A 27,349-nucleotide genomic window follows, 5' to 3' on the forward strand; every position below is an offset into this window, starting at 1 on the left:
ATTGCAAGAACATTCTTTAATAATAAGAATCTCCTCTTTCTCTCTGGTTACTGCTACAGAATAAATACCTAGGACTGCTATTACTTTATCTTAATTTCTATACCACATTGCCTTCTGGATAGCTTGAAATAATTTTTCCTTCCTGCAGTGTGTGGAAAAGTCTAATTCACCACGTTAGCCACACTGATCATTACAGTGCTTTAATATTTTGTGCATTTTGTTAGAAAAAAATTCTTAACGTATTACTGTGTCTAAATTTGTATTTCTTCTGGTAAAAATGAGCTTGAGTATTTCTTCCTGATAACTAATAGTTAGGTTCACTTTCTATTTTATTAAAGGTAACTTATTTTTATTCTTCAAAACATTTGAGACAATGTTTTAAAATTTAAGCCAGCAACGATGGTGCATAAAATTTTATCATGTGTGTTAGAACAATCAGTCGCAACTGCATGCTTTATCTAGCTCATAAAAGTTAGCAGCAGAGGTGGCCCAGAGAGCCCCTCCAGAACCACATTGCTTTCTGTTACCACACAAGAGATCATCTTTCTACCCACAAGGAGTGTAGAACATTCACAGCCACGTGCCACTGCTTTGAGACATGAATTCTCTGCCCCACAAAGTAATATGCTCTGTCTTTTCCATATTGAAATTTCAAATATTAACCAAATATTCACATTCACGGACAGCATTTCGTCACATAATTATACCCTGAATCCGTCCATCCTACTCCTGTGTAATTGCGAAACAAATCCTTGATATTGTATCTTTTCATCTACAAATGTCTCAGAAGGTATCCTTAGAGCTGGGGATGTAGGTCAGTAGTAGAATGCTTGCATACCATGCTTGAGGCCCTGCATTTGACCCTAAACACTGTAAAAAGACCACCCTATTTTTTAAAGGACTCTTTCAAATGCATTCAATCAGATGTGGATTCTTGAGAAATATATTTCTTTTTGTTATAAGGTATCAAGTATTAGAGTTCCCATTTGTTTTCTTCTAATCATTTATTTAAATATTTATTAATTTTGAGAGGTCAGTTCTCTCCTGCTAACTGTATACTGGTTCCAGGGATTGATCTAAGATTGCCATGGTTGCTCAGCAAGTGTCTTTACCTATTGAACCATGTTGCCAGCCCACAATTATTTTATAATAGTCTCTCTCCTGAAATCCAGATCTCAATATGATTCATACTTGTGGGTTCTTTCATTAATTTTAATAGTAATGCTTTCACCATTTTAATTGGCTCTTAAGAATTATTTGTACTGTATGCATACGTCTCTGTTGTTATTAGTAGTATTGCATTATTTACATTTGCTCAAGTACTTACTCATAGAAGTTAAGAAGTCATTACCATGTATTCACTGCAAAAACAATGAATTTCATTGTGACATTTCTACACACATGTACTGTGTGTAATGATATATACACATATGGATATGTGTGTATTGTGTGTAATAGTACATGTGCACATAAACATATGTGTATTATGTGTAATGCAGATCATTTCTCATCCCCATTTTCCTTTTATCTTTGCCTCCCATACAGTGCTCCCCTTCCTAGTCCCAAACAGGCCACCTTCCATTCTCATGTGTTAGTTTTTAAAAATCTATACACTGCATTCGAGAAGTTCATTTGCTATTATGATTAGTATCATTGCGACTGGGGAGGAAGTTGACTCGGTAGTTAAGACTACTTGTTATTCTTGCAGAGTGTTCGGGTTTGATTCCCAGGATCCTCGTGTGCTCACAACTGCCTATACCTTAGGTTGCAGAAAGCAAAATAATAAAATCATCATGGTTTTCTGTGCTATATTGACTAGATTACATGGTACTACACAGAGAAATGGAATAGTTGGCTTATTGTCTTTTGATTTTTTTAGGGCCCTTTGCACTGATTTGTGTCCTTGTTATTTAGTAAAGTTAGGATTCCTATTTCCCCACCTTCTCTCTAGAACATGTCATTGTTTACTCGATGATTCCATTTTCATTGGGGTGAGGTTAGATCTTAATGGATGTTTGATTTTTCACTCTCCTGATGGCTAAGGATAGAGAACATTTTTTCATATATTTCTGGGTTATTTGTACTTCTTCTGAAAGCTGTCTGTTCACTTTCTGATCCACCAGTTTCTCCTGCTTTGAAATGGTTCCTATGATGTTTCTTGTTCCAATATCAGATACTCAGCCTTGCTTTACACCACTACATACATTGTTTTGTTTCTACATTTAACACTTCCTGCATCCATGACTTAAAACTATATGTTATGAATTAGTTCTTCAACAGAATTATTTCCAAAATAGCTTATTTCTTAAGTCACATGCAACCTCTAGATAGTAAAATTAAATTTTGAAGATTTTCATTTTTACGAAGCTAAATAGAATCTAGAAGTAAGACTCCTGCCTCTGCCTCCCAGGCTATTATTTCCATTGACTCTTCTTTGTCTTTCTAAACCATATGAAAACAGGAACTCGGGTGGTCTGGCAAATACTCAAGACTATGGTGATCTCAGAGACCTCTTGGTGATGGCACACACCTACAATCCTAGTATCTAGGAAGCTGGAGAAAATTCAAGAATACTCTGGGCTATGCACCAAAACTTTTCTGGAAACTAAACCACACTATTACCACCAACAATAGCAAATACCATTTGCTTCCAGTGGATCTCACACACCCAAGTCCCAAGGAAAAGGCTATCTTCTAGAATGAGTGCATTGCTTTTACCCAGGAGGTTGACGGGGTAGCCTTTGGTCTTTGTCAGTGTCTATCTCAGAAACATATGACACACAATCTTCTGTATCAATAGGTTCTGCCTCTGGGATAACAGCCAAGCTCAGGTTTTTTAAAATGTGGAAGGAAATGAGCCTGTACAGTCTGTCTAGACTTTTCCTCATTGCTATTCCCTTAGCAACATAATACAGCAACATTCACATAGCATTTACATTGAACTGGGTGCAGAACACATCCCTTGTGGAGACCAAGAAACAACTGTACTTTTTTTTTCCTTATAAACATCACTTTAGGCTTCAAGAAAACAAGATAGTTAAAAATCCTGGCTAATAACTGTTGATCCCAGGTCAGTATTTGCAGAACAAGTGCCAAGTGCCATTCTATAGGAATACACATGGATTTACCAAAATCTATTCGTTCTGTGATGTAGCTTTCCTCCTTAGATTTTCAATTAACAGGCAAGGAAATTAAGGCACATAGAAAAAAAAGTTAGTTTACATGTAGTTGACAAACAGATTGTAGTCAGTCAGAGTTTAGAGTTCATGAAAACCTGCTTACATTAACTGTGATGACCGGCTTCGAGGCAGTGGTCCCAGATACTAATCCGGCTGCAATAGATTTTGGAGAAACTTGGAGCTTTCCATGCTTGTCAAATGTATTTATTGGTGCTTGGCCAGAGGGATATAGTTTGAGTGAAAATAATGCTCTGTTCTGTGGCCTGACTATCTACATTCTACAGCACATACTTCTCTTTGAGTCATGAAAATAAGGTTCAAGAACATTATATTATAAACCCTGTAGTAAGATCACTAAAACAAACACACACACAAACAAAAAACCACACACACACACTGGAAATATAGAAACCATTTCCTATAAAAGTAGACAAATAATGAGAGCTAGAGTGAGAATTATTGAAGAAATGAGGAGTGAGGTGGGGAGCTAGTGATACACAAAGATGACAGTTTTATTATGATTATAGGAGCCGAGGCTTGCTATAAGCCATGAACTTTATTGGTTTACAGATTGAATTTTATTTTGATCAAAAGCAGATATTTTCCCAAGCAGACACCAGCCACAGCCTTCTTGGCTGAAAGGCTAAATGGCTGGCTACTCATGTACTGTTGAATGTCTGAGTATGTTTAGACAACTTAGTGTAACAGGAGAGAAGTCACAAGTCAGCCAGTTTTTTTTTTCCTCCTGTATCAGCACTAGATATAAGCTTACATAATGAGCCTATGAAATCGATAAGAAAAGTCTGCAATGCACTGCCACAGCCTGCAGCCCCATCGGGCAGCATCCCTCTGCTGAGCTGCTAAACCTGGAACAAGAACAAGATAAAGAAACTGTTCCTCAAAAAAGGAGAGAGCATAGTTAAGCCATCTAGAATTTTCTAAGCCTGGATTGTAGGGAGTACTCATGGAATTTCAAGCTTGCACTAAGTTGTATGTTTGAGAAGGAACCCTCTTCTTTTAAAAGCTGTGGATAAATCATTTGGAGGAAGCTATGGCTTTCAGTACCCATGGCTACTGGAATCCTCTTGAGAACTGTGTTCCAATCTTCCATGTCTTATAAGTAGTCCTTCTAGTTCAACACCAGAGGCTCCAAGTGAATCCATGCATATGAAAGGTAAAGGGTGAGGGAAAGAAGTGCTGTTACTACATAGCATCATCTTAAAAGTTAAGTGTTTCCGAAATCTTGAAGGGCTGTTCAATTTCCCTAGGTCTTGGATCTTCATACACAAAGCACATTTTATTAAGTTTATTCAGTATTGAAAGAACCTAGTGGGGAAACCCCCACTCGACTCCCGATTCGGCGTGCACCCAAGAATCATGAACAGAACACAACACCTTGATGTAACAACACGAGGTATTTTAATGGCAGAGCTCCGGGTCGATCACACAGGAGGCAGTGGATTCGACCATGAGGCTTGGAAGCTAGGGGTTTCTATAGAAAAGGAGTGGGGCTGGGGAAGGAATTAGTGCGGTTTCACATGATTGGTCCATTTAAACATCAGCAGCCTGTTAACATTTAACTTAGGTCAGAGGGGTGGGAGATAGGGAGGCCACGGGCCTGCCCGGGCATGTCCTGGTCTGTTCTGCTATGTTCTCAGCCCCAGGTTTCAAAGCTCACAAACAACTCTTTGGGCTATTTGACATACATTACATGAATCACAGGTCTCAAGTTTTATTTCCTTTCAGTATCACTTTTCACTAATGCAGGATAATCAAAAAAATGAAAAGGGCAATTTCCAAATATTCAATGTAAAGCTTCTGTAATGTCAGTTTGCTGTACAAAGACATAGATGCTTTGCTTTCTATGTCTTTTGAAAGCTGCCTTCAGTGTGGCCCTCACCCAGATCTTTGATAGGAAGTACAGTTTGCCCAAGAAGTAGAATGGAGATCAAAGAGCCATGTGCAGTGGTGGCATATGCCTTTAACCCCAGCACTCAGGAGACAGAGGCAGGTGGATGTCTGTGAGTTTGAGGCCACCCTGGTCTAAAGAAACCATAGAAAGAGGTGGGGGGAGGGGGAAGAAGAGGGTGAGGGGGAAAGGGAGAGGGAGAGGAAAAGAGAGAGAGGGAAAGAGAGGGGAGAGAAGGAAAGAGGGGATAGAAGGAGAGGAAGGGGAGAAAGAGGAGAGAGGGGACAGAGAGGAAAGAGGGGAGAGAGGGAAAGAGAGGGGAGAAAAAGGGGAGAGGGGAGAGAGGGGAGAGAGAGAGATGAATGGAAGGGGTGGGGTTTAGTGCTCAAAGAGGATGGTGGTCCTGGGTGTTTGACATTGTACTGAGCAGAGTTGGATTTCCAGAGTCTGAAAAAGTATTACAACAGTGAAACTCAGTGTGTCACAGAGTAGTAGTATTCTTGACACTATGTGGCATCAGGATGTAGTAGGATCCTGCTTTGTGGACAAAAGCAAGCATTAAAGTGGCTAAGTAGTCCGGAGCAGGAGAGTAGTCCAGAATTGTACTTAGCCCAGGATCAGTGGCTATCTTAAGGAGACATTTATTAAACAGGGTTTATCTTGAGGGACAATTGTTTTCTTCTTAGGAAGTCTTACCTTTGTCCTTAAGGTTTCAGCTAATTGGGTAAGGCTTTCTCTCATTCTGTGGGGTAGCTGGCCTTGTACAAAGTCCACCATCCTAAATTTCAATCACACAGGGCTGGAGAGGAGCCCTGTGTGATTGAAAAGTTCCCCCTGCTCTTCCAGAGGACCCAGGTTGCATTCCTAGCAGTCACACAGTAGCTCACAACTATGTTAGCAGTCACACAGTAGCTCACAACTATGTCTAACTCCGATCCAAGGGATCTGATGCTTTCTTCTGGTCTCCATGGGTAGCAGGCATGTATAGGGTACATGAACATGCATGCAGGCAAAATATCCATTGGCATAATTATAATTACATAAAAATTTAAAAACAAATATTGATCACATATAAAACTCTTATTATTACCCTTTCTTCCCATCATGAAAGATGCCTTCCTCCCTTTTGATATTCCTCTTTCTACTTTCTTGTCCTACATATGTATGTAAATGTACACACACATTTCCATAGGTATAAATATAAGCATAGATTCTACATGAGAAGAAAGCATGAAATCTTTGTCATTTTCCTTGTCCTTCATTGTAATATAGATCGCTGGAAACTATTGTGTTAAACAATAACTCAGGCACTGAAAGACAGATATTACATGTTTCCCTTATTGTATACAGATCCTAGAATTCTTTAGAGAGACATAAAATCATATATGTGTATGGCATGAAAATAGAGGGGAACAGGAGAAGACTAGTGGGTGAGAGGACCAAAGAAAGAGATGAGGGCTATTGAGTATGCTTTGAGTATAGGACATACTTAAATAAAATTGTGAGTATGAAATCTAGTACTGTGGACAATAATATTTGCATCAATAAAGATGAAAAATCTAAATAAAAATATATATACCTTCATGGAAACATTTAAATTGATGACTGGTTACACAACTGAACCATGTTGCTCATCCAAGTTGACAAATTACCAATCAGAAGAATGTCAATGTAAGACGTGAAGGCCACACGCATCCCCTGAACTGTGTCTAGGAGTAGAAAGAACCACTATTCCAAATGATAAAGAATAGATTTAGGTGCCTTGGTAGATATGCCTGACAAAACTGACTTGACTTAGTTAAGAAAAAATTTTTTTCTTATGCTCATGGGTGAGAAAACAGATTTAAAAAGCCTTGCGCAAACAATGAACTGAAAGACTTCAAAGAATTCCTAGACATAGGTGCTTTGAGACTGTCACATGCTACCCCCAACCAGCACCAGCCCTGAGATGCTGAAGTCTTTCCCAGTTTCTATCATCTTGTTTCTTGGGTAAGCAGGTTAAATCTTTTTGTTTTGTTTTCGAGACAGGGTTTCTCTGTGTAGCCCTGGCTGTCTTGGAACTCACTTTGTAGACCAGGCTGGCCTCAAACTCAGAAATCCACCTGCCTCTACCTCCCGAGTGCTGGGATTAAAGGCGTGCGTCACCACCGCCTGTCTAGCAGGTTAAATCTTAAGCAGCTTAAGAGATAAGCATTCTAAGTGAAAACTACTAACGCAAATTTTCAAATTATTTTTTAAAGATTTTATTGATTAATGTTGACTTTACCTAAGGTGGGCAGATTAAATTTTCTAAGAATCTACAGCCTGTAAACATTCTAGATTCCTTGTAGTAGTAAGAGAAAATGGCTGCATATTTGAATAAAATTTTATTGCTAAGACAATTCTGCAAGAATTATCTAAATCATATGAAATGTTTCAGTAAACACTTTTTGTGGGAACTGCTCAATGTTGATTTAATCAATAAAAACAGGTTTAAAGCAAACTTCCAAGTTGCAAGTTTACGTAGTTTATTAAAAACGTAAGGAAACTAATGTTTAGGAGAAGCCCAGTCTGTTGTCAACACAAGAGAAAAACACATAATCAGCTGCAGAAAAAAACATCATGTTTGCTAAGACATGGTGAACAAAAGGCTTAATACCAAGTTGTATTTTGGGAAGTTCTCCATGCACACCACAATTTACCTATTAGGTTCAAGGACTGATGGTTATTACGTTGTTGGAACAAAACAGAAAAAGGCCTTTCTCGGGAATAAACAATCCTATTGTAGGAAGCCAGTAGCTTGGCAATAGACAGTTCTCTTGAACCAGATGTTAAATTTTGAGGAAAGTAAATAAGCCTTACACACCTGTGTACGATGTCATATCCATTCCCACCCATGTATAGGCGATATATATTATAATTATAAATTATAAGTAAATTTCCATATTTTCTATTGCAAAGTTATTAAAAGCCAGAAGTGCCAGTCAAATTTATGGTATAGTCACAGAGGCTCTGGTTTGTCACTCTAATTAGAGACACTTATAATAGCAGTTGAGGGGTGAGCTATTTAGCTCAGATTCTAGAGTGCTCATATAGGAAGCGATATTTATTTTAGGTTGTTAGTGTGACAATCTCTGCCCATGCCAAATAATGTTCACTTCCTGTCAACTTGTTTCTGTCCAAGCAACGACTACAGGATAGCCATGAACAAGGCAAAGAGCCTGGAAGTTTCCAGAGAGGGAGTTCTCAGGAGAAGGTCCAAGCTCTGGTCAGATCAGTAGCTGAATCAACAGGACCAATCCTTTCAGAGGTGCTGCTTCTATCTCTGTGAATTGTGGTTTTGATTCAAGGATTATTTGTTTATCCATTTAAAATATTTACTGAATGGTTACTGAGTTTGAGGAAATGAGGACAGGGCCTTGTTCTCCTCCTGACTTATATAATAGTCACACAGGTATAAAACCGAAGCAACAAAGAAAACACAGCAAAATGATACTACAAATGGATGCCTAATTCAATCCTTGTTTTATTTGTCATTTATTTGTTGGGACTATTCATGTCATTTACTTGGTAGTACTATGTAAATTGAGAGGGGGGGGGTGACTAAAAGTGGCAACAACAACAACAAAAAGTGAGCTGTGTACATTTCCTCTCTCCCATCTGATCTCTTAAGGAAGTGACAAACACAGTTTGCTTATTGGTTTCTCAAGAATAAATCTATATCAATGGTTCAAAAATGATAGTTTCTAGGTTGAAAAGTAGAAACGAAGCAGTGTGGGCTTGATGCAGAAACAAGGTCCCACCAAACCTGGAACAAAACCAGGGTGAGAGAAAACTGCAGTGTTGGAGGAATTTCAGTGATTATCCAGGTTCAGAGTCCACACATTCTTGAAATAGCTAGGCCGGTTGGGCATCTTAGTTCCCGGTCTCCTTCCATTTATTATGAGCAGCAGGGATTAGCAGTGTGTCCCAGGATAAGGGGGGAATAATCTATCCCAGGACACCAGAGCCTCCCTGAGAATTGCCTGCATTGGAAAAGTTCAGCAGAGAGAGTGCAACTTCACTACTGGCCCAACACAGACGCAGAGAACAGCAAGAGTCATAGTCTGAAAGCACTTGTAGGACCCACCACAAATGAAAGCCCTCCTGAGTTTTGCAAGAAAAGGGAGGTCACCATCTCTGACGTTCTGCAGAGAGTAAAGCATAGTGGTCAGGGCCCCCTGCCTGTTCCACATGGAAAACTTGGGATTTTTGAAAGGGTCTAGGTGGAGAGGAAAATCGAGACACTTCAGTAGAAGACTCTTTCCAGTCAGCCAATCTTTGACAAAATCATCAACAGAAGCAATGAATTATTAAAAGGGATACTTTAATATAAATAAATTTGAAAATCTAGGTGACAGGTTGTGACATCTGTTGTGCTGACGAGGAATTTTAAGATCAGAACAGTCCAAAACCCATAGAAAAAACTGGACTTTAGTAGAAAAAAAAATCAGTCATAGAAAGACACCAAACCCAGCTGGTTTTACAAGCGAGTCTTCTAATCTTTCTGTAGGATTTGTTTCTTACAGAAGATTGGGGGAAAGTTGGAAACACATCAACAGAAGATGCCCTGTGGAACTGTGTTGGAAGATATGTGTTTATCTAAAAGAGAAGAGAGTTTTAGCCACCAAGGAAGCAAACGACAGCCCCAAATGTAACGTAATATAAAGTTGTCACGGTGAAGGCAGAGCCATGCGTCCAGAAAAGCAGAAAGTGAGACCTGGAGCATTTCGGTGTTGGTGGTGGTGTTTTAGTAAAACCCTCCTAAACATTGCACGACATTTTGAAACTTCAGAGGGTGTGACTAACTGCATAAGCTGCAACAGCATCAGCAACAGCAACAGCAGCAACAACAACAATCATAATTCACTGGTACAAATAACAAACAAAGTTAAAATGGGAATTACTAATGTTTGTAAAATATATGACAGATTAGTAGATTGTTTCTATAGACTTTTTTAATAGCGTAAAAGCAAGAGATGAAAAAGAACACATTCAAAGGAGAGTGAACTGTGGCCAGTAAGCATGCCCGGAGACCCCAGTTCTCCCAGGTAAACAGGAAACAAATTATAGAGCAAGAGGACGAGATTGCTTTGTGCAGTGCTATGAGTAGGCTAATGCAGAAATGAATTGCAGATGTCAAGTAGTTACAAAATTTGGTGAAAATCAGCATTCTTTTAAGCTACTGGAAGGAATCAAGTAATTCCAGCTTTTTTTCTGGAGGATCTTTCTGTATTATTTGCATAACTTTTTGGGAAGAAAGACATACTTACATGAGAACATGAAGAAGTATACAGAAGTATATTCATTTTAATCTGCTTTCTTTTTAGATGGTGTACTAGTTCCTTGTTGTGTTGCTATGACGGAGAACCTAAACAAAGCAATTTAGGAAAGAAAGGGCTTGTTGCGTCTCACAGTTGGAAGGTGCAGTGGATCGGGTGGGAATACGTGTTGGTAGGCATGGAGTGTGGCCTAGAGAAAGTGGCAGGTAGCCAGCCCTCTTCTTATCCAATGCAGCCCCAAAGTGGGTCCCACTCCAATGAACCTAAGTATATGATCCCTTAGAGACAGGTCCAGAGGTGCTTCCAGACCCTGTGGAGTTGACAGTCTATTAAAACCATCACAGACAAAATCCAGAGCTTCCTGTGAGATAGACATTTCAGTATCTTTCTCTGACCTAAACCCAGTCCTATCACCTTATTTTTAATGTTGAAAAGCAAAGGAAGACCTTAACTATTCACTAATAAAGGAACAGCTAAATTACAGTATGTCTGAATATAGAATTGTATGCAAAACTTGCTAAGTCTGTATATAGTGATGTGTGACCATCTGTAACACACATCTATACACTTAAAAAAAATCAGTTCTGCCTAATCTCTATACTTTGAGTCCCAGTTATTAAAAATATTCCAAATTATATACTTTTATATGCAAATACACAGAAAACAGTTCAGAAGGAAGCACAGCAAATTATTAACTGTAATTTTGGAGAAGCAAGTTGGATTAGGATAGGTGGCTGAAGGGTGATTTTATGTTTATATTCTGTATATGCATTTTAAATAAGCTTAAATCAATAATAAATAAACACTTCTGCATTGATGTGGGCTGCTGAATTCTCAGAACCAAGATCCTAGACATATATGACAACTCAGAAGTTATGCCATCAGAATATCAACTTTTCTACCCATTGATATGCATTGCTGAACTTTTCTCACTGTAAAAACGCATGTGTATATTGTTTATCTATCTTTGAAAATGAATTCATTAAAAATGTATAACCCTAACCTATAAGACATATGGTTAGGTAACAAAAGGAAAACCAACTGTGGAATAATACTTACAGAAAGATTCCCTCAAGGAAAAAGGCCTAGAAATGTACAATATGGGAACCAGGAAAAGGCACTTGTGTACCACCCATACATTTTGAAAACAAGAAGAGGACCGTGAAAGTTACACTTTCTATGAACTCAGAACCTGACGTCACTTGACTGCAGTCGACAGCACTCCCAAGCTTCACCTGGTCCAGTGGAAAATCAGAACATGTAGAGTTTTACAAGGTGACTGCACTCTGCTCGTTGCCAATGGACACCTGGGTCAAGCCAGGCGATTAGTAAAAGAGAAGGAGTTGCGTATCCAATTCAATGTATGCTTTTGAGTACCTTCCTGTGAGCCTGGGGCTGTGGGCCGCCATCTTCTCTTACCATGAGAGCTGAACAGTAAGAAATCTCTCGCAGCAGAGGAGGAAGCACAGGTCCTTTGGTGTAGAGCTCATAAGCTGAGGCTTCTGGGAAAGGAGAGACTTCCTGACTTCCTAATTCTTTCTACACCCCTTGCTAGCTCTTGTACCTTGGCCAAGTTTGTCCTCTTGGCGTAAGCTCTTCTCTAAACCAATATAATTACCTTTCCTGCAATATTTGCAACCCAGAGGAAGTGGCCCCCTTTACTAGTCTGACCATGAGGACATTGTTCTAGTAAACTGGGTTTGTCAGATTTTCTGGCTCCAATGTTGTGTAATGGACCGTGATAGGGTGGATATAGTCTTTATGTGTCTGATATATCTGACACAATTTCGAAGCAAAAAAGAAATAGAAATATATTTAATAACAAAGAATGGGCCAGGTGTAGAGCACTGTCTGTCTGTCTTTTCTTCTCATTTGCCAAATTAATGAACAACATTTAAAATTTCAAGCTGTATTCTTAGAAAATTACTATGTGCTCAAATACAAGGCAATTTTCCTCTCCCTACCACGTTCCCTTTCAGAAATCAGTTGCTTAGGGTTGTGTTCCTCCAAGAACTATGAATTGCTGTTTAGTGACATAAACCTGTTTTCACAAGAACTTGTGTAAAATATTCTCAATCAATTTCAGAAGCATATTGACAATATTAGTAGAGTTATGGTAAAATGGCATTAAGACATTTAACATCATTCCAGTCATTAGTTTTTGAGCTGATGGAGTGTGATTTGACAAGTGTATTCATGAGACTTATTGTGGCAAACATGGACAAAGATGACTTGTGTGGAAAGGATGGGGTACCCCTGAGGTCATTATAGACCTCATAAAATGTTAAAGTGTGACGTGTAAGAGGATCATGTGAAACTGCATTCTGATATAAACCTTGTTTTAAGAGATTTTAAACAAACACAGTGGTACCCATCCTGGAGTTTGCGCCTGAGACAGGCTCTGACTATGTAGCTAGAACTGGCCTTGAGTTTACAGAGATGCACCTGCCTCTGCCTCTTGCGTGTTACAACTCAGCGCATGCACCAGACCAGCACACCCAGCTCACCTCAGGGTTTTGAGAACTCTTCTTTTGATATAGATTTCAATTTTTAAAAAGAAAGAAGATTTTGTGTCAGAAATTTGCCATGAAAGCTAACATGTAAATTTTAAAAATGTGATTCATTCCTAAGGAGGTTTGTGCACCTCAACAGGATTAATGTGTAAGTTTCAAACAACTACAAATAAGTTTTTATTTATGAGGTATGATTTAAATATTAAACATTATCTGCTTTATATGCTCCTAGATGTCTTGTTACCATGACAACAGCCAGGTTAATAGTAACCTTAGAGAAAAATAATCTGTGGTTAATCCTAATATAAAATTTGTTTTTCTTCCTTTTAAGAATATTGACATTCAGGATTTCAGATGATTCAGAACACTTTCCAATTCTGTAGAGCACAAAGTATTATTATGAAAATTGAGTAATTACTGATATTTTCTTTTCAGAAAGTTATTGTATATCAAGCAAAGGCTTAATAGTTGGTCAGCATTTTCTTGTGTATTTGAATGTCTAATATAATTGCATGTTTTAAAACAAACCAGTTTATCTGTATTTAATTTAGATTCAAGTTATTAAAAATAAGTAGAAAAAATATTCTAATGCAAAGTAAACTAACTGATAAACTAGAGACTGGGGGAGGGACATTAGCTCAGTGATAGAATATTTGCCTGACATGCCTAAGCCTTTGAGTCTCATTTCTCAAAGAGAAAAAGGGTGTGTGTGTGTGTGTGTGTGTGTGTGTGTGTGTGGAGAGAAAAGCCGGGTAATTCTAAAATCAAACTAGTTTTGAAATTGGGATAGGCATGCATTTATTTGTTTTCTTTGTTGAGAGGAAGAAAGTTTGAGTTAGCTGAGTATCAGCTACGTCCTCTTCAAAGATGAGGATGTGTCTAGCAGGTTCTAAATAATGGCTGTCAAGGGTCAGAAGCTCGGATTGGTTACGACCATCATCTGACAGAGGATCTTGTTCTTGTGTCTTTTTTCCTCTTTCTGCCTACAACAACCATCTTCCTTTAGCCCCTTCTCCACAGCCTCCATCTTTCCATGCTTCAATAGGAAGCTTTCTTCTCTTCTCTCCATCTTTTTCTGACAGAAGTGGCGAAATCATCTTGATACAGATATGTTGAAGGCCCAAAGGACTTTGTGCTGAGAATCTGCTACCAGATCCTGATCCCATTATGCCTAGAGTTGTGGGAAAATCATCTCCCGTAGGGTTTGGGCTCATCCCACTCTGATGATGCTGTTTTGACAGTCATTTTGAAGCCACTCTTTTGAGAAGCTGCCGGGATGCAGCTGTTTTGACTTCCTAGACTGAAATAATCATTTTGGCACAGTGTTTTTCCTAGACAGGGACATTTTGATGAGCTGTTTGGATAAATTCTTATCATGGGGAATACTTTCAGAAGGTAGTGGGGAGATACAGAAGTTTACTCCAACCTTGGGAAAACACATACATTCACCTCCGCTGATAGGACACAGAAACTTGATAGAGTTCAGAGGTCACAGGAGAACTAGGCTGAAGCCTCTTGCAGAAACACAATTGCCCCAATTTTATGTCTCTCATATTTGTTCATTTCAGAAAAGGTCACGAGTCATTCTAACCGAAATGTCTGCTCATCTCTGAGAATTAGCTTCCATCTAGAATGGGCTAAATAAACTTCTCTCTGTTCCTTAGGTGAAAACCCAAGAAATAGAACAGGACACAAAAATCCCCAATTAAACGATGGGCATTTCTATTTTGCTTTATTACTATTGTAAAATATTTTCTCAGTGAAGATTTTGGGAGACAGGGCTATTATTTCTTCAGAGGGAAGACATTCCATAAAATTATGAGAAAATGTCCTGTTTCACTTTATAAAGTAATATACGTATACAAACACACAAAACATACTAGATGAAATGAGAAACATAAATTGTGTGTTTCTGGGAGCAGAGAAAAGTTCCGGCATCCCAAATCCACAACAAACCAAACAGTTGTTTTATGAAATATCCTCTATATCAAACTCTCCTAAGCCGCATGCCCGCATCCACTTGGTTGAATTGTTTCCATAAAGAATGTGCAGACTGTGATTCACACATTTCTCTCTTACTCTTTTCTTTTTCTTTCTTTTTTCTTCTTGTTGTTGTTTCTTGTTTTAAGACAGGGTACCCTGAGTAGCCCTAGCTGTCCGGAACTTACTCTGTAGACCAGACTGGTCTTGAACTCACAAAGTTCTCCCTGCCTCTGCCTCCAGTTTCCTCTCCCTGACCCTTGGTCACTGTTGGCTCTTTCCTGTTTCTACTTGCTCATTTCTCATGGAGCCCTGTAGGAACACAGCTTCTTCAGTTGCTCTCTACTCCTCTCATTAAGGTTGAGCAGGTAACATATAGTGGAGAGGACTCCAGCTGTGGATGCTTGGGTCTACCTGTTCTAACTAAATTGTTTACGTTTTCTGCTTGTTTTCTCATCTGCAAGTTGGAAATGAGAGTCAAGGGGGTGATGGTGAATGATATAGAATTGGTATCTGGGTCCAAGTTGGGATGAGTTGTGGAGGAGGAGGAGCTATGAATTAAGGACTCCCAAAGACCCTACATCATCTGTTTCCATGCTCAGGTAGATCTTTGAGGAATAAGGTTACTTAAGAAGGCAAAATGTGTCTGTTGCAGTGGCATATGTCTGTAAGCTCAGATCTCAGGAGGCAGAGGCAAGCAGATCTCTTGGAGTTTGAGGGCAGCTAGATCATTACAGTGTAGTGAGACCTTGTCTCAAAAACAGACAACAAAACCCCACACAAAAAAAAAAAAAAAAAAAAAACACAACCAAACTTGTTCCTAGGGGCAGTGTTGGATCAACCTCAGTTCTCAGCCATTCTGTCTGTCAGGTTCTCAAGGGCAGCCCTGTGCTTCCAGGCTGGGATATGCAGCCTTTTGCAAAACCAGGCATCAGGCCATATCCAGGTATGGTACTCTCCATTGCCCAGCCAGGACCACCCTGCTGTTATATGTTGTTTGATTCCCCCCTCGCTCCATCTTGCTAATTGCTGAAGGAGCACATTTTTCCTCTTACTCTGTGTTCTCAGATAGCAATAGGCACAGAGATTTGATTGGCAGACCAGTGTGTAAGTGGATGGAGGACGGAGGCGTCTGTAGTGAAGCCGTGAGTATTGCTTCAAAAATACTTCCACACAGGCTGCTTGTTGACCGTAAATGGATTTCCTTTTATATATATATATATAAAAATGCACTGAATCTAGAGTAAAATTAAAATAGATCACACAAGAGAATCTTTTAAATAGGGAGCTGGAAGACAGAAAGGAAGATAGAATATAGAAATGCACACATTTTCCACAGACTCAAAGGCAAGTGAGTAATTTGTCTGTCCGCTGTTTTGCCTCAGCCCAGGAGTTTAGAAGGTATAATGCATTGAGGTCTTAGGATGAAACAGTGTATCATTAGAGCCTTATTTTTCATGAAAATATTTTCTTCTAACTGAACTCAATGCCATCCAATAGAGGAATATCTTATTGAACAAGATAGACAGAAATCTGGTTTCCATTACAAGCGTCCCTAAAAGGAGTGCTTGGGCCTTAGTGCACTAGTGGAAAAGGAGCTTAGCATTATAATTCACTTACCATGACTCGTGATAAGACAGTATTAGAAACAGAAAAATAACGCAGCAGTGATCTCTATTCTTTCCTTTATTAGCACTAAATCCTTCCCTGAAATGTGCTGAGAACATCGGGAACAGAGGAGAGACATGTTAAGACATGTTTGAATTCCAGAGGTCTGCTCCAGAACATTTCTAGGAGCTTATAATTCATCTAGCAAGCTTTCAGGAAACCCCTGGATCGCGGAAAGTCCTGGGAATGCCGAGAGGGGCGCGACACGTGGTGGGTGCTGCTTTCAATCAAAGTGCAGTCTGGCAATTCTGGCACATTGGTGCTCCAGTAAGGAGCCTAAAGGGAAACACCTGTATCTCTCCACACACGGGCTCTGTAGTCACTTATGGGAGATCTGCTGGCTGCTGATTTAGTGAGAAAGAACGATGTGGGAAAAGGCACAGAAATAATTTATAGGGTCCCCCCCCCCTCTAGGATGCTTTCATCTTGAAATCATGTTTGGACCGGAAACACGTTACCCACAGAGAAACAGACATGCTAACAGTGATGATAGTCAAGACAGCAGTTAGTAAGGGTGAAGAACCTCGTGTTAACTGGATTATTTCTTAAAATCTCAAAGCTTTTTTTTTTTTTAAGTTTCAATTTTAAGATGGTCTGAAGAGGAAGAAGAGTTAAAAATAAACAAATTTCTCTTTATATTATCTATAACTAGGAGCCAGATCTTAGTTTCTGATCCATTCTTCAATAAAAAGAAAGGGGGGTTCAGCTTAAGAACGGGTGGTTACACGGCGGAAGCAAATGTGTACAGAGTAATGGAAACATTTCAGAGACGCAGAAGGCAGCCCGAAGGAGCTTTCAGTGCCAGAATTGGAACAATGAGACTCAAGATAACAACAACAAAAAATGTTATATTGGGTTATCCAAAATATAAAAATAAATACCCATTATCCCCGTGATATAAATAGCTAAACACATAAGTCGATGGACGTGGGGGATGTGGCTGGCTCCTCTAGAAACGCCTCAGTTTTAAGTTCTGTGGTCCTCCAGGGACCACACTTCAGTGTGGGCTTTGCATTTGAATAAATGCGCATGTGCAGGGGAAGACAAGGTAGGTTGCAAGAAGCCTCGCCAGGGCACCGTCTTTAGATGGCCAGGGTGATCTCCTGTGGCAAGACTTGTTGATTTTAGAAATACTTGGTGTCTTGTGGAGAGACTGACATCAGACAAACCAAACTGAGGTGCTGCCAGACAAATACCGCACCAGTTCCCTGCAGAAACGCTGAAGTCTTCAACCATGAGGAAAGCCCAAGAAACAGGCACGAGGAGGGTGAGACACTGGGACTGAGATGTTGTCTTGAGAAGGACCATCGGAAGGAAATAGGAGGAAAAGTCAGAGAGCTGAATAGGAGATGTACTTTAATTGCTAATAAAGAACCAATATTTGCTTTTTAATTGTGATAATTAGGCTTCAGGGACCTTAGATTCTAACATAGGAGTTTGGGTATTAGGGTACATGGAAACTTTCTTCTTTGAATTTATTTTTGTGAATATAAAGCTATTTACATTAGACTTTAATTTAAAAGAAAAAATGAGATATCTAAAATCAGTAAAAGTTGATACGATTACTTTTTTAATTTAAAAAATTAGATCTATTTATTTTATGAGTATGAATGTTTTGCCCGTTGGGTATGTATGGTTACCATGTATGTGCCTGGTGCCTCCGAGGTCAGAACAGTTGTGAGCCACCACCGTGTGAGTGCTAGGAATTGAACCCAGGATCTTTATAAGAGCAGCAAGCACTCTTAACCACTGAGCCATCTCTCCAGTACTGCAATTCTATTCGATAAGTGATAAGAGGAACATAAACACTACAATAATAAAACTGGCATTATAATTTGCTTCTGTTCACTATCTGGTTACTGAGTTAGATATAGCATGCTTTCTAGCTCATGTTAGGTCCTACATCATCTGAGCAATAGGCAGTAATACTGCCAGCAACCGCTGCTATTTCTCTCCTTGTATGCTGTGAACTTTTACCCAGAGCTGCTCCACTACCCACCTGCTCAACCCCAATTTTAAGAACTTGAGACATTTTGAAGTTTTCTAGCCATGTTGCTTATAAATCTGCTGTACCTTTTTTTTCTTTTTTCTTTTTTTTTTTTAATGGACGTTTATGGTACAATCTCATTATTATAATTTTCCTGTTTTGTCACATGTGATAACCAATGTTAGATTTTAAAAATTTCCTATCTGTGGAGTGATTCCTCAAATTTTATGTAAATGTGAAATGATGAAAAGTAAGTAGATCAATGAATTCTCACTTTATGTACTTTGAAATTATGTTAACTCCTTAAATGGAAATCAGTCTTAAAGGCGGAAGGGACAAATGTATTCGAAACTGTTCCTGCTACTGCCACATGGTGGCGCCATGTCAGCTGGTGAATGTTAAACTTTGGCAAACTTTGGATTAGTCTTCAGTTGATTAAGAACTGTTTGATCTGCGCAGGAATGCACAGTTGTGCTCTGGCCTCCATTTCACAGAAGAGATAACCAGAGTCCAGACAAGTAATTACTATTCAAAGTCCACCCGGAGGTCTGCTACTGAACCAGGAGTACAATGTACTTCCTGTCTCTTTGGTCTGGAAGCGCATTTTCTTCGTCATCTCCCTCTACCCGCACCCCCACCCCGCCCCCATGGGTAGATGTGTGTGGGTGTGTTTGAACAAGTGTCTGGGTATGCATGTGGAAGCCAGGGGTCAACTCGGGGATTCTACCTTAATCATCCCCATTTATTTTTTGGAATAGGATGTGTCACTAAACAGAGTTTGCTGATTCGTCTAGACTTCCTGGCTAGGGATTCTCAGAGATCCATCGGAGAGGGGATGGCAGGTGTGTACAAAATATACCAAATCTGTTTTTGTTTTTGTTTCTTTTTCTCTTCCTTTCCCTCTTTCTCTCTCTCTCTCTCTCTCTCTCTCTCTCTCTCTCTCTCTCTCTCTCCCTCCCTCCCTTCCTCCCTCCCTTCCTTCCTTTGTTCTTTTCTTTTCTTTTCTTTTCTTTTCTTTTCTTTTCTTTTCTTTTCTTTTCTCTTTAAGGCATGGGTACTGGGGGATCTGAACTCACTGTACAAACTGAACTAGCATCTATGCCCACTGTATAGAATATATAACAACAGCCACATTTCCACCAAGAAAGGTTTTTGGGTTGTTGTTGTTGTTGCCATGAATCTCATAATATTACCTTCAAGTCCTTTATTATTATTATTATTATTAATTATTGTTTCATGCAATTTTCTTTTGCTGTTTCTCTTAAAGCTTCTATGGCAGGCTTTTACTTAGCAAAATGTTTCAAGTGCAACAAAACCTTTAAGTATCACTGGAAGAATTGACTGGAATTAACAATTTGACTTGGAAGTACTCTCATAAGTTATTGTTAAATGAAAACTTAAAAAGAAAATAATTCTAATAGCATCATTCCTGGTTTATAAGTTAGAACATGGCAAAATGTCCTGTGTAGCATGTATGTAAATGTTCATGTCTGTATGGACATGAGTGCAGCAGAAGCTTGGAGTGTTACACGGAGTTCGATCTAAATATTTATTTTATAGTTACTATAAATAAAGAGAAAGAAACCTGGAAATCTGGAGAAGCTGTGGTAAAAACAACATATGAACTGTCAAGTCATTAATTCTCCCTCCAAAACAAACAAACAAACAAACAAACAAACAAACAAAGTTAAAATCAGAATTGGGCAGCTTACATAAAACAAAAATACAAGTTATTTTTCACATCTAAAATATATTGACTCTTGTGTGTTCCAATCCTTCTGAAACCAGGGATCAAATCCAGGGTCCTAAGTGACTAGGCAAATCCTCTGCCACTGAGCAACACACACACACACACACACACACACACACACACACACACACACACACGGGAAGCCACATGTGCCGTTGCAGAGTGGTGCTGGCTTCTGCTGGCCACCAAGCATAAGTTTGGGTAAACAACCAATGTGCGCACGTGCATAAGAGTTTTTTGCCGACTCACTGCCTGGCCTGATGCATATTAATGAGGTACTGGTAGCATAACCAATCAGGTATCGACATGTCATTCCTAGGCCTATATAAGCAGCACCACTTCTGGGCTCTGGGTCTTCCTCTTCATGCTGAAGCTAGTGTAATAAAGCATTGTTGCAGAAGGATCCGGTTGTCCACGTGTGTTCTTGCTGGCGTGTGTTCTTGCACATGCTTATTTATATTTAAAAACCAGAGAAATGCAAATTAAAACCACAACAAGATTCCATTTTGAATTTATGCGAATAGCAAACAATGGTATAGCATAATGTCATGTTTTGGAAAGGACATGAACTAAGAGTTACGCTTCCAGCTTGCTTATGAGACTGCAAACTGGGACGATTCCTCTTGAATCAGGCAGGCAGCATGCATGTGCTGAAGTCAAAGAACCCAAACTGTCTGGCCCTTGCATCCACTCCCAGGGCGATGACATTGTACCCACTCATGCTGTTGAGTCATCTGCAAGAGTGTTTGGAGTCACATTGTCCGAAGGAGGAAATGCAGAAATAGCCTAAATGGATATCAGTGGTGGATCTATACACAGTGATAAATTCATTCAATAAACTACAGATTTAGTAGTTTAAATACAGATAAAGCAGCAGAGTTACTTTGAGTTATATAAATAGTATGAGGGAGTTCTCAGAAAATAATGTTAAGAATAAAGAACACATTGCAGGGAAACTATATACATTGCAGGGAAATATATAAAACTATATTTTATATATTTTAAAATATATATATACACACATGCATATATATATATATATATATATATATATATATATAATAGGATACTATGGAAAGTACTAAAACAAGCAAATTAAATATTTATATACAATATCCATATATATGTATATATATATATATATATATATATATATATATATATATATATAAAATTTGAGAGTACATGTGTTTTATAAAATACAAATAAATACCCTGAGAGTCTAACTAATTCACAGTAGCAAATTTTCTAGGACAAAATAGAGACATTTAGCTAGATATCAATTATCTTTCTGTTACTGTGACCAAAAAAAAAAAAAAAAAAAAAGACTAAAGGCAGGTCAGGGAAGAAGGGTTTTTTACGGTTTATAGTTCTCTGCTTGTCTTGGAAATTCTATCTCATATGCATTTTGCTGTCAAACAAAACCAATAGCAGCAAAGCAAATATAGAAAGAATAATAAAAAGATTAAAAGTGAGCCAGGGTGATAGTTCACACCCATAATCTCAGCCCTTGGGAAGTGCAGCAGGCAGATCAGGAGTTCAAGGCCATTCACCGTCATCTGCAGGGAGTTTGAAGCTAGATCTGGCTGTGTAAGAACATGCTTTACAAAACAAAAGATGAAGCCCCAAAATGAAAACAAAGAAAAATGTTAAAACTTATAATAACGAGACAACTTCTACAAAGTTCACTTCCTTGACCGTGTCGCTCCTTGATGCGTTTGAATGAGGTTACACCACTGCTTGCTTCGCAGGCTCAAGACTTCAGACAATTTCAGGGCAATCTAGTGGCCAAAGAAGAAAAGTCTTAGGAAAATATGGCAACCAGACCAAGACCCAATGGAAGGGTTCTTTTACCAAGACAGTACTCTCGCAGGTCCTTCTCAGAGGGGAATGCAGGCTCCTGACCATGGCTATATTAAATAAGCATTGTCCATGATTGTTCTAAAAGGATTTAAAACCAACAAGTTAACAGACTCATTAATAGCATCAATGTTTTAAAAAAAGAAAACGAAGCAATTATCCAGGATTTTTTTTTTAATTTCTCTGTGGACACTTTATTAATTTTTGCCTAACATGCTCGGGATGCATATCATCACATGCATGGAATATTTAGAATTGTCAAAGGTTCCTTGTTATAAATTCCTCCAATGCCTTTTGCTTTAATATCTGTCATACCAATGCAGTCCCTTTTATCTGCATGGGTAATTTTGCTCCAGTTCTTTCAACCTTTCTGCTTTGTTATAGACAATAAATGCTACAAGGTGGTGAACGTTATTTTGTAATCTACTCTGATAGTCTGGTCTTTAAAACTTTTAGTGCATTTATGTTCTCTTGCACTTGTAGTCCATTTATAATTATTTGCATTTGGATTTATTTATATCAAGTTACTTCATGGTCTTGGTTTGCTCAGTGGCTTTGGTTTGAGTTTCCTGTCTCATTTCTTGTACTACTTGGATTAACTTAGTCATAGTCTCACTTTTAATACATAATGGAGAACTTACTTAAATTATAGTATTTGTTAAAGAACGTGCGTGGCATTGATGTACTTAGGAATATTAATCTGTATTTTCTTCCTCTCTCTCTTTTTATAATCTTGCCTTCATTCTGCTTTTAATGTCCTTCTGTCTTCTCTTTAATTTTTGATTTTCAAGACAAGGTCATACTGTAGCCCAGGCTTGCCTACAACTCACTAGATGCCTTCTTCCACATGCTACATGCTGGCCTTGCATGGTTATGATATCATGTGTCACTTTTTTTTCTCAATGGTGTTCTTGAAAAGTGTTTCCTTTCCTTTCAGTTTGTCCATGGGTCACATGAGAGCAAGCATTCCTCCCCGAAACATTTGGATGTCCGTGAGACTAGGCCGTTTCCTGATAATAAATACATTTCTAACAGATGGAAGTCTATTCAACTCTTCAGGTAGCACTACAATCCTATACTCATGCTTGCTGGCATTATTTCCTAATAGTTTTTTAAACAATCTACTTTGCACTGTGTCATTTGGGGGAAAGTTTTTTCTTTTCTCTGACTGATTGGTCCATTTCGTGTGAACTGTTGAATTTACTGGCAAGGATTGATTATAATATCCCATCACCTAAACATCTGCAGGCTATACAGCGATACTTGGACATCTCCAATCCCCACAGCTACCCATCTCTTTCTTCACTGAGCAGTTTGGCTAAGATTATATGAATTCTCTTTGTCTTTTTAAAGAATCAAAATGTACGTTTATTCATTTTCTCACAGTTAGATTTAATTTTCTTGATTTAGGTCTATACTCTATAGGGATGTGTGTGTGTGTGTGTGTGTGAGAGAGAGAGAGAGAGAGAGAGAGAGAGAGAGAGAGAGAGAGAGAAAACATGATACAGTGTGAGTAAACTGAGAAGAGGGAACCTCAACTGGAAAAATGCTTGCATTGTGTTGTCCTGTAGGCAAGTCTGTGGGGATACTTTCTTGATTAATGATTGGTATGGGAGGGTCTGGCCCACTATGGGAGGTGCAGTCTCTAGGCAGGTGGTTCTGGGATGTATAAGAAATTAAGCCAAGCAAGCACGTAGAGCAAGCCAGTTAGTAGTGTTCTGTGGTCTCTGCTTTAGTTCCTGCCTCCATGTTCCTAACTTGACTTCCCTTCATGGTGGACTGTCAGCTGTAAGATGACAGGAATCCTCGCCCGCTACAACTTGCTTTCAATCATGGTGTTGATCGCAACAATAAAAACCAAAAGTAGAACTTTTCCTTATTTCCGTAGAAAAATATTTTTTATATGTGTATACCATCTCAGGATTTCTACTGCTGTGACGAGACACCATGACCAAGGCAACTCTCATAAGGGAAAATATTTAATTGGGGTTTGCTTACAGTTTCAGAGGTTTAGTTAGACCTTAAAGCCTGACTCCATAGTGATACACTTCCTCTACCAAAACCACACCTACTCCAAGAGGGCCATACCTCCAGCTCCTGATAATGCTGCTCACGTGGACTCACATTCAAACACATGAGTGTTTGTGGTGAAGTGGAAATTGTTTGCTGAGTCCTGTGATGCAGACTCAGGTATGTTTTGCTGAAGCAAGACCCATGAGAGAACTTGGGATGTTGAGAGAGTATGAGTAGGTCTCAACAGACTGTGATGGGACACTTACAGAGCTAGTCTTACAAGGTTTCTTGTGTCTTTGCTTCATTGAGAGAGGCACAGCAGAGGACTTCTTCTGGTGTCCCTGCTAGTTCCGGTCTCTTGTGCTTATTCAGCGGAGGCCTGGCTGTTTCTGCTGGATTGTGCCCTGCTGCTGATGATTTGTTTTTGGTTTCCTGACACTACTGAACTAGGCTGCAGGTATTCTGACAAATGTAAGTGGGAATTACGCCAAAGAACTACTTCTAAACACGTCCACATCCCGTTGTCCTATTTAACATCTTTTTTCTCCTACCTTTGGACAGTGGGCTATAAGGAGGGATCAAAGCGTTTTAGAACCCGTATTAAGCTAGGTTTTGAAAACTCAAGCCTTCAAGTGGGGACTATACCTATTCAAACTACCACACATACACACACGCATACATATACAGTTTGAAAGGCTATATAGGCAAGATACTTATTAACATCCATGGAGCACAGGGCAGTGGCTGACACATCATGGTGTTTAGTAAATGTTCAATGACTGAGCACACATCCATTAACTGTGTGCAGCGTGGGCAGGCAGAGAGAGGCTGGCTATGACCATATATGCAGTGTTTCCACTAAAACAGTATCCCTGTGCTTGGGCACAAAGCTGGACTGCATTTCCCAATGTCTCTTACACTTAGGGACAGCCATGGTTTCCACCAGAGGAAGGTGTGTGGGATGCATGTGTCCTTGTGCTGCCTTCAGCTCTGAAAGCCTGCCATTCATCACCGCGCTTGCTCATCTGCAGGCTGGAGATATCTGACTCATCTGACAGTGCAGTGGAGACTGTGAGACTCAGAGATGATGGAACTGGAACTGCACAGAGCCCAGACGATTCAGAAACTAAAAGGAAAATTCTGACTCTGTTCCATCCCACCACACAGCCCACGTGCGACTCTGACAGGAAAGCGAACGAACCTTTATAGTGTATTAAGCTATGATACAAACGGGAACCGCATCTTTATTGTGTCTTAAACTGTGCTGTGAAGAGGGACTAAACCTTTATTGTGTACTAAGCTGCGGAGTGAATAGGAAATAAACCTTTACTGCGTTAACGCCTGTGAGGTTTTTCAAGTTGTTTGTTTTGCAGCAGCTAACACAACTGGACTCCAGTGGGCTGATGGGAACACAGCAACTAGCTCATGGAATGATCAAGTCCTAGACCTGGAAAGAGTCCCTAAAAAAGGTGAGGAAATGTAAGACGGATTCTGAATTAATAATCAGAAACACTTGTCTGTAGTTGGGCAGGAGAAGATAGACCTGGAAGGAAGTCTAATAAACAGGGCTCTGAAGGAGTGAGTAGAGACAGGTTTACAGAAGAACCTTAAAATCAGAAGGGAGGTTTGTGTCTCTAGGAAGCAAGGAGAGCACAGTGTAGGCAGAATCACTCGGCTGCAGTGGGCACTGGACTGTCAAGGACACTGCCTGATCCTCCCCTCTCTTCCTTCTTGTGAGAATGTGGGTGAATAGAACCCCTTCCCTGGGAACTGGACTGGCTAGTTAGCAGCTTCCCTCTGGGGACAGTCCACTTTCTATTTCTATTGTTGGGAAGAACAGATATATGCTTTTTAATCTGCATAGCGGAATCTCTTGTCTTTTAACACTTTTTCAACAAATTTTAATGTGGTTTGTTTCTATGGTTGTTATGGGAACATATTATGTTTGTGAGAATAAGGGCTCTGACCATCTCCCATACCCCCTAACCCCATCCCACACATCACCTTCAGCTCCTTCTCCAGGACTCAAGGGATTTCTTAACTCCATTGTCCTTGTTAAAACCCAGCATCAGAAAGAAAAATCTGGAATTCATTTATCTGAAGATATAAATGATTATAGGTGACTCTTACATGTGTCTAAAGGTGACTTTTTGTTGAGAAAATTGTCAAATTAGTAAGAATTATAGTTATCTGATTCAAAGGATAAAGATTCTAAGTGCACCAGGATATAGAACAGGCAATAGGAAAGCCAAATAAAGATCTGAGAGCGACCAGATCTTGGGGTCCAGAATTTAGCACTTGAATGCATAGCAGCACCAGACCAATTCCCAATAGAAGAGCATTGTGGTACATGCAGGATTTTACAGGAAACTGTAACTACCAAACTATCTCAGAAGTAGAAAATGTAAATAAAAATAGTACAAATCCCACGGGCATGGTGGCCCTTACATATAGTCTTACTGTTTGGTAACATACAGAAAGATTCTAGGGTTGATGTTGGCCTGACTTACATAGTAAGTTCTTGTGTAGCCAGGACCACAGATTAAGACACTATCTCAAACAAAAACACAGCAGCAGCAAATAGAGAAATTTCACAAAAAGCTGTTTTATTACACGCCTCCCTAAAATTATAGAAAAGCCAGGTATTTTATAATTATATATTCTGGAACATTAATGAATAGGGACCTTAAATGCCAATTAAACTATCCTAGATCATGAATAAGGGTCGTTTCAAAAATCTTTTCAAAGAACTATACTATGAAGAAAGACATTATAAAACTTGACAGAGTTACCATAAAACCAGAAACCATCAAATAAACCTTATTACCATAATTGGTCTGTAAAAGTCTAAAAGCTAGCAAGTAAGATTGATCATATTTTAAATAATAATTGATTTAGATTAAGGCAGGTTCACAATAGAAGTGTAAGAATGTTTCATTTAAAAATCCAGTAATATATTTGACTACATTATCAACTAAAAGGAGAAAAACAGCATTCTTAGGTTCAAAGATGCTGTAAAGATAGTTGAGAAAATATCAAATATTTACTTGTGATGGCAGTTGCTAATAAAATCTGATATACATTTTAAATTTTTAAAATATACTTGATATGAAGTAACTTAGCAAATCACTGATTGTCTTGATTGTGCCTAAATTAATTGCCATTTTCATTATTTCAATAGTAAAGCAAT

The 27,349-nt window shown here is 39.0% G+C and overlaps 1 long non-coding RNA gene across 6 annotated transcripts in view; it reads left to right on the forward strand.

Annotated features, from left to right (window-relative positions):
• Positions 1-26,770, forward strand: part of Gm30034 — a 67,451-nt gene extending 40,681 nt beyond the window's left edge. For 4 of the 6 annotated variants that reach the window (XR_871557.3, XR_871559.3, XR_871560.2 and 1 more), the window contains 3 exons: positions 19,295-19,378; positions 23,084-23,205; positions 25,191-26,770. This is a non-coding gene — a long non-coding RNA (predicted gene, 30034). Of the gene's footprint in view, positions 1-18,811; positions 19,055-19,294; positions 19,379-23,083; positions 23,206-25,083 lie in introns of those variants that run through there. The other 2 variants (XR_380224.3, XR_871558.3) reach the window with 2 other exon arrangements.
• Positions 26,771-27,349: the final 579 nt, after the last annotated feature.

Source organism: Mus musculus, chromosome 10 (assembly GCF_000001635.26).
Source record: "Mus musculus strain C57BL/6J chromosome 10, GRCm38.p6 C57BL/6J".
Classification (NCBI taxonomy): domain Eukaryota; kingdom Metazoa; phylum Chordata; class Mammalia; order Rodentia; family Muridae; genus Mus; species Mus musculus.